Source organism: Castor canadensis, chromosome 10, assembly GCF_047511655.1.
Source record: "Castor canadensis chromosome 10, mCasCan1.hap1v2, whole genome shotgun sequence".
In the NCBI taxonomy this organism is placed as follows: Eukaryota; Metazoa; Chordata; class Mammalia; order Rodentia; family Castoridae; genus Castor; species Castor canadensis.
The window spans coordinates 48,565,934-48,574,928 of NC_133395.1; the positions used below are offsets into that span (position 1 = coordinate 48,565,934).

The window sequence follows — 8,995 nt, forward strand, 5'->3', positions numbered from 1 at the left end:
CTAGATAAAACCTCAAAACAGGGGAAAATAGCATTTTGAGTTCATTACATCTCTCATCCATACACTCTTGAATTTCCTTATAGGTTCCTTATCTTATGTCTCAGTACGCAGGGACCTCATTTTGCTCCTAAGTTGCCCAAAAACTCTGCTTCCTTTTTCACCTTTCTCTAAACAGCAAAAATAAATAAATAATAATGATAATTAGTAGTTTATTTCTCTAATTATGAAGAATGATCAGTCCTTTATAGATTGTCATGTCTTTTTTCTCTGTGTCCCCAGGCTTTTGTTGGGTTAACATGGTACAATTTCAAACAGATTGTAGTAATACAAACTCAGAGGGACATCTTTCTCTGATAATCTCAATACCTTTGATAGTGAATAGTTGTGGGCATGTGCACATTTGATTATGATGTTTATTGTCAGAATTTTAGAGTTTTTCTTTGTGTCTATAGAGAAAAGGTGAATGTCACAAGCTCTCTAAAAGAAGATTCTCAAAATCAGGTAGCAATTCATGCCTCTTGGGCAAATCAGAATAAGGCAATCATTGGATTTGGGAGGGGAGATGATAGAAGTAAGATAAAAGGAACAGGTTTTGTTTTGTTTTTGCATTAAAACACAGATGGCCACACTACTGAAGACAATCACATCTTAATAAATTACAGTTACCCTAGCAGCAACAAAGAAACCAGACATGAATATAAATACAAAGACATCACTTTATGAAATTTAGTAATAGAAGTTGCTATTAACATGATGTGTGTTCAACTGGTCAGTTAAAAATAAAATTTATAAATAGATATGATAGCCTTAGATATTGCATATGGAAAGAATTCACATATTAAGTACAGGAAAAAAAGTTTCCTAGTTATAAACACAGATATTTGTATCTCACTAGCAAAAAAATAAAACCTATTAATGCTGATAGTCTTGTATCAAAACCCATCAAGAATGCATTAATTGTTGTTATTCTGTAAAAATGCCTTCTATGCATGTTAGCAATATATACTAAAAATATCTTGCCCTGAAAATGAATGATTTATTGCTGTTCCTGAAATAGGAACAGTTTCATTTAAAGCAGTAATAAACACCTGGCATTTGCTCATCTCTACCTCTTCTTTTGTCTAGCTTTTCTCTCCACTCATAGTCTCTGAGCTGGGAAGAAACGATGCAGGTCACTTTGTTCACCCACTCATCTGATGCTCGGATTGGTTCCAAAGAAGAACAAACAGAAGGTCTTGAACTGCTCTGGTGAGTGACCTCAGGAGGTTCATTCGGCCTTTGGATGTCCCTAACTGCTCAGAAGTCCCTCCCCTGTGCATCTCCCTCACACTGGTCCTGGCTCTGCTCTCTGGAACTACACAGACTAATGCCAACTGCTCTTGAAAATGACAGCCCTTCAGGTCATCATCAGGTCATTTGGGGCTTTTTTTCCCTCACAGACTAAACATTTCACATCCTATCATTCCTCACATGACACAGTTCAGAACCTCTTCACTGTTCTAGCTACTTTCTTCTAAACATATTTCCCCTTGTACACTTTCCTCTCAAATGTGGCATCAAAAATGGAATGTAACACTCTAGCTGTGGTATAACCCAGCAGGACAGGACTATAATTTTCCTTAATCTGTGTTAAAACAAACATGTGTCAACACTGCTTGAACTCAAATTAGCCTTTTTGAAATCATAGAAGATTTTGATTGGATTTTATTTTAATCATACAGCTGCTGATCCCTGTCTTCACCCCACTCTGTTCTCATACAGTTTATATGGATCTACATGCCAGACCTTTTATTTGTTCCTTATGAACTTTGTTTTAGTTTTGATTCATTATTCCCACAGATCACATTTTTTCAAAGAGCTTTCAGAATGTAAGAGAAGGAGTAGAGTTCATGTAGTCCAATCTGGGAGAAAGGTGTAAAGTCATTGACCCTTGTGAGTGACAGGGTCCTGAGATTTCATTGCCTCCCTTTTATTATACCTTGTGGTCTTTCTTCTCTTGAAATAATCTCCACTCTTTTAGAAACATTGTCTTTGCCCTTTGGGCTGTTGCATAGTTGATTTTAAGAGCCCACTGACTTCAACTTGGATGGATAAACTTTTGTAAAGAAAGACACTTTCTCTTTTCCTTTATAGAAGAAACACTGAAATGACACCCTTTCTGAGATCTGTCCTGCCCTTCATCTTTTTCCCAGTCAGCATGAGACAAAGGTCATCATGCTGATTGGTCAGCACCTATATCAAACTGGATAATGATAACAATAGAAAAGTTGAACCTCCTTACAGTGTTGAGATTAAGGAAATATTAGTTCTAATTTTACAAGCATCTCCTTGGGCAAGTGATTTAATCTTTCTTGGCCTAAGTTTCTGAAATGAAAACAAGGGGTTATGCTTTATGATATCAAGAGCAAGGCTTTGGCTATTTATAGGTATGCAACAGTTTGCATGGTAGAAGTTTAGAATTTCATAACTAGAGATTTAGTCACCCTGTGCTCAGGAAAGAGTTTCCTATTCAAATTCAAAAACTGGAGTGGAAGGATAACACATTTAAATTAGCTGCTAATACTTCAGGGCATGTTTTTTTGTAAGATTGTAATGAGACATCTAGCTGAAGGTAGCTCTGAGTCAGGTATGATTCATAGTAGGAAAATGTAGATAGGAGATAGCTGAGAAATGCTACATTGAGGAGCTGTCTGGAATCAGAGGCCTAATGTGCTCTATGGAGATGATATCTGGCTCCTGGATGCAGACCTGGCAACTATAGGGAGGTTGCCAGCTGTAGAAACTCAATGAAACTTATTGTAGGAACTGAAAGGGAATTATAAAACCATCCAATTCAATGCCCTTATTTTAGGGATTAGATGACTAGGGGCCTTGCCTAAAGTCACACAGCTGGTTTATGGTGGGTTCAGGTCCCTGTTTCCTGCATGGTGCTTTTTTCCTACACCATGAAGACAAATTATACAATTTTGCCTAAAATGGCACTGTGCTCAGGTTCTAGCACCATCCAAAAATGAGCAAGATTGATGAGGTCTTTGGAGCAATGTATTGGGGAGTAGAAAATGCCTGTCCCTAAGGCTGCACAGCCATTCTCTCAGTAATATTTGGGCAAATGATCAGTGTGGTTTGTCTCTTTAGAGCCCACAAAATAGAGTCTTCTACTGTTATTCTGTGGAGACAGATTGGACTGATTAATTGGACTCAAAGTCCTGGTTGAGGATATTCACAGAATGAACTTGTGACAGAACATGTAGTCACAGATGAAGATAAATATCACATGGATCCTAAATGGGTGGAGAATGTGAAGGATACATCTGTGGACTATAGGGAGGTTGCCAGTAATATCCTTTCTGCTTTCTCCTCAGGCACATACTGAATACATTTAGTATTAGTGTTTTAGGATTTGTTCCTGAAGACCTACCTTGGGATTTTTCTTGAAGCATCCAGCTTGTTCATTACAGTTGAATAACTTTTGATCACCTCCCTTCTACTGCCTTTGCTTTTATTTTATCTTTTTCTTTTATTATTATTATTTTATTAGCATATTAAGTTGTACAGGGGGATACATTCTGACATTTACCTATGTACTTACAATATATCTTAGATTCACCCCACCCATCTTTCTCCTTCACCCCCCCTTAGAATAATCAACAAGTTTCATTGTTCTATTTTTATATATGAACACAAAATATATCTACCATATTCCCTCTCCTTCACCCTTTTTTTTATACCCTCCCCCTTTCCACTGATACTCACCCCTGGTCAAGACTTGTTTTATGTTCCTTTTTTTTTTTTTTAACTTTTTTGTTAATATTGATAGTTACACAGGGGGTTTTGTTGTGACATTTCCATATATACATGTATTATACCCTAAATTGTTTCATCATCTCCATTATTCTCCTTCCTAACCCATTCCCCTTCTTAAGGTGACTTCGACAGGTTTCAGTTTTCCGTATTCATACAGGTTAAAAAAAAGTACATTACCCATAATCACACTCTTTTATTTTAAAGAGTGTACCCCACAGGTACTTAGCTCCACATCACTTGGTGCCAAGATAGCCTTATTTCTAGAACAGCCATCTAGAGAGACGCTCCTCGAATTCAAAGGTTGGTATGAATCACACGCATCTTGTGATAATGCAGATTCTAATTCAGTAATTCAGTGCATCTGTGGTAGGACTCAATCTGCCTTTCAAGTAAGCTCCCAGGAGAAGCTGGCTCATGAACCACACCTTGAGTACAGGTGAAGTCCTAGGTTAGCCTTCAACCTGGCATGATAAGAGGATAATGAGGTTTGTTTAGGCAGGCTTTTCTCTAATACAATCTTAGAAGAAAGTGTTTAACAAGGACCTTTTTGGGCCCGAGGGGAAAATTATTGAACCTGTTCAGGTACTAGTGGTGAACGTGGATCTTTGCACCTAAGCCTTCTTAATCAAATCTGCAATATTTGTGGGTGGGACTGTTTGCTTGCACAAACACCCTACACTTGCCCACAGTAATTAGGTAATTGAATTGCAAACAGTAATTAGCTGCCTAACTGCCTGCTTGTTCATGCAGGTATCCAATTTGCTTTAGAAATGTGGGCTTATACTGGTGAAAATGGAAGCTGCTGTTAAAGATTGCAGACACAATTAAGAAGTCCCATGGAAAGCTTGCCCCTGAGTGAGTAGCTGGTGTGTACATCTCCTTACACATGTGTGTCTATACGTTTTCCTATTTCAGCTACTTTGATTACAGTTTTGTTACTTAAAAAATCCCAGTTTTATTGTGCGATTTAAGAAAAATGAGAGTTGATATTAGACTCCTGTTTTCATGTCTTTGGAATAAAATTTAAAACTAAGTGTTGTGCAATAGAGTGACAGCTGGTCTACTGCTTCCTTAGTAAACTGACAAACTTGTTTACTTTCTAAATGCTTGTCTCTCTGTGTAGCCCATCATGAAAACAGGTGAGGGCTTCTGATCTATCTTTCCCATACCAGTGGAATGTGTGCACTCCAAAGTGTGGTTTGACCAATGTAGTTCTGTTTTACCCTGAGGTCATTTTCATAACAAAGGGAAAAAACTACAAATCAGAAACATCTGCCTCTCTGATGAAATGAATCTGTGTTCAAGCTTCCGAAGAATTTTCAGTGAGGATACTAGATAGTTTTCACCTATACTTTAAGAACTTGCTTAAAAATATGTCTCCTATTCCTAGTTTCCTCAAATGTATGAGATCCTGATTCTCCTGTATCCCTGGTTGTGGGTCCCTGAGCACCAGCACAAAGGTCTGCTGAGGTCAGTGCGCTCATCTAATTGATCTGAGGCTATTCTGAAGCTGCTTCTAACGGGTGACCTTGAAAGTGTTGACCTATAAACAGTGTTCAGCTGGGTTGTCCCATCTTTTCTAACAGGTGAAAATCTTAGGAACATATAATTATTCTGAGTGTGGAACAATGGAGAATTTTTGTCAGCACAGAGCAATTTTTGTAAATTATATATGATAGTGTTTATTTGCTAATCCTGCCTGGTGAATCATGAATTAAAAAAAATTCTTTCATGTAAATATAGTTTCGACTGGATATTAACATAAGGGCTAAGTTTTTAGGGGAAGAAAGTTTCTTGCTAAATTACTTTCTCTTTTAGTAATTGGCACAAAACCATCATGTGCTCTCTAATTTGAAAGGATGTCTATATGAGAGAACTTAGAAACATTGACGTTTGATTATTGAAATCCACTTAATTTTAGTTTCATTATGAAACTATAAGGCTGGTGGTCGTAGCTGTTACTGGAGGTTTCAGAGGTGGAAATATGAGGCAACATTAACAGTGAAGGAAAAAGACAAATCACGGACATTTTAATATTCAGCATGAAAAGATACACTAGATGTGGAAACCTATGGAATTTAAAAATAAGGAAACAACATACATGTTAAGATGAGAATTTATGATAGCAAAAGACTGTTTTCCCATGTGATAAGGAAGTCAGGTGTATAATTTTAAGATACGCCTTTTTTTATAGTGATTTTCAACAAGTACTCTAAAAATTTTTTTGACATTATTCCTCATCTATAAGGGGCTGTAAAAATGTGGAGAAGGATTTTTCAGGGAGTTGAGTTTTTCAGTGTTTCTTTGAAGAGAACGGAGTGATTTTTCCCAGTGTATAAATTGGGCCACAAAATTGAATGTGGTCTTTCCACTCCTTCACTTTGGAGTTTCATGAGTTTGGCCTTCATCATGTCCCGGTGTATCACAGCAATTTCAATAGGTTATTCTCCTTTTCATCTTTTTTCTCTTCTTGTGCATACTGTCTATACTGTCACCCGAACTATTTCTTTGCAACAAAAATTCTTGGATAACACAAAAGACTTCTGGATCCTCTGTAGAAAAAAATCTGTACAATAGCCTATAAGTCCACTCATGATCTGACTCCTGTATCTTTAGGTAGTTCTCTTAGCGCACTTTGCCTGCCCATGTACCCAGCACCCTTGTCACACTAAATGTCTTAACATTCCCTAGATATATGTCTCCTCACAGCGCCGTATCATTTGGTCCAGTGGATGGGGAGCCAGTCTGAAGTAAAAACAGGGAACCAGGTTTAGGGTATGATCAAAACTTGGATAGGAAGGGAGGAACTTGTGAACAATTAGGAATGATTGTACTTTAATCCTTTCAGAGGTTTATTGAGTAGAAAGAACACTTGTCTAAATAACCTCAGTGCATAGCAGTTATCCATATCACATTGCTTTATAACCAACATTCAAGGAATTATATTAGCCTCTAGGCTACAGAGCATATGGAAGTCCAGATGGGTGTAGGTTTTTTTCCCTTTTCATTTTGTACCACTTGTGCTGACGGTATCAGATTTTCCATCTCCAGAGTCATTGCTTGTACTTGTAAACATAGTGAGTTCAGTGGAAGAGTGAGGGGGGAACGCAGATAGATGTTTTATGAAGAGAGGACAGAGTTCACCTTCCTTCTTAATGTCTAGCAATAGACAGGTGTCTGTGAAGACTGGCTCCCCTCTAGTGGGAAAAATTCAAGGTTTGGTGCTCTTTGGGAAAGACTCAGTTTATAACATCTTTAGCTTCATGGAGCTGAACAAATTTCTTGGTTGAGTTAATTTTTCCCTTTAGATAATCTACAATCTGAGAATGAGAGTGCAATTTTGGGAAACAGCATCCAATATTTTCTTTTTCTGCTTATTTTCCTTTTCACCCTGATGTTTCACAGTGTGGGTCAGTGGCCCTTGGTCTTCTGGTAAAGAGGAATGACCTTCATTTCCAAGAAGCTGGGGAAAGGAGAAAGAGGGAGAACATTGCCGACACTGACATTCCTCTTGAAGTTGTGTGACTTACTTAATACCTGCCTATGATTTACTTCTCCCCTGGGATTCTTGGCAAAGGAAAGGAGTGGAGGAATCCTCATGTCATGCTAGGAAATGGTACTGTGTATGTCTACAGACTTTACATTTATAGATAGAGACACACATCATCTCCTTTCAGTCATACAAGTGAGCACATGTTCACTTACCAATTAGGAGGACACTGTGTTTGGGTCATTTCACTGAGAATTTTAGTGAAATGGATCATGTCAGATGCTTAATTAAAAGAAACAAAAATTACTCTAAACTTTGTAAAATATAAAAAGCACCATTACTTCAGTACATGTGCCGTTAACACCAACTGCTATTGGGATTCAGACAAATCAAACCAAAGGCAAATTCAGTTAATGAAAAGTCAATCATTTTCAGAATAATCTTCAGCTAGATAAGAAAGCATTATGTATAGAGTTATGGAGAAAAATGAAATACCCATGACTTATGATAACATCAAACTGCTTTATTCCTAGCTACAATGTGCAGAAAATCTGAGTCAGATTACTCAGAAAAGCCAAAAGAAGTGATTTTGGAATCGTACGAGCTCTCTCTCCGTGACTGCCTAGCTCTAGAACTCCTCTTAGGGAGGATACATGCACTCATCCAACAGGTTCTAGTTGAATGATTGCTGGGTATGCACTGCCCTGAGAACTGGGGAAGCCCTATGAATATGGCTACTCTCTGCTCTTGTAGGGGTCACTAACTGGTGAGAGATGCAAACAAGAAGCAGTCAACATATTGAGGGGTATACTATATGGATAGTTCTTAGTTGTACTAGACACTATGCTATGAAACACTTTGAAATCTGCAAGCAGCACCCATGCTCTAGATTGAGATTTCCAAAGATTTGACTCTTAAAATCCATACTGCATTGACTTATATAGTCTTTTCCTCTTTATTCTTGGAGTGGAAGGGAAAGGCTGGCAACCTTCATATGTTGCAATCCACATTTTGTTAATTCTTTCTCTACTCAGGCAGAGCACTAAGTTGCAGCTTTTACAATTGAGTAAGACAAAGCCTGCATTCATCCTGCAAGCAGGAGGAATGTGAAAAGCTTTATGAATGGGAGAGTCATGCCACTGAACCTATCAGATCATTGCCACTTTCTTTGCTATTATGAGCTGAACTATGTCCCCAAATTCCTCTTTTGAAACTCTAACTTCCAGTATCTCAGAATGTGATTATTTTTTAGAAAGGGGCTTGAAAGAGGTAATTAAATTAAAATGAAGGTGTTAGAGTAGGCCCTGTCCAATCTGACTGGTGTCCTGATAAGATGAGAAGATTAGGAAACAGAGGTACAAGGGACATGTACACTGAGGAAAGGTCATGTGAGGACACAGGATAGATGTCTCAGCAGGTCATTCCCTATGGCCCTCAGAGGAAACCAACTCTTCAGGCACCTTGATCTTGGACTTCTGGCCTCTAGAACTGTGATAAAATTAATTTCTGTCACTTGAGTCATCAAGTCTGTAGTATATTGTTATGGTGGCCCAAACAAGTTAATATGCATGTCTTTTGAATATTATGTGGTTCACAAACTTGATGGATTAACCTCCCATAAGATGGAAATCTTAGTTCCCTCTGGTACACATTTAGACAAGGAACGGTTTTGGATTATTTTTCTACCATTTCCCATGGGAA

At 37.9% G+C, this 8,995-nt stretch overlaps 1 long non-coding RNA gene across 1 annotated transcript; it reads left to right on the forward strand.

Moving 5' to 3' along the window:
- The first annotated feature begins 1,125 nt into the window (after positions 1-1,125).
- Positions 1,126-5,546, forward strand: LOC141411594 (uncharacterized). Its single transcript, XR_012436434.1, has 3 exons — positions 1,126-1,248; positions 4,555-4,659; positions 5,195-5,546. It is a non-coding gene; the product is annotated as an uncharacterized lncRNA (long non-coding RNA).
- The last annotated feature ends 3,449 nt before the right edge of the window (positions 5,547-8,995 follow it).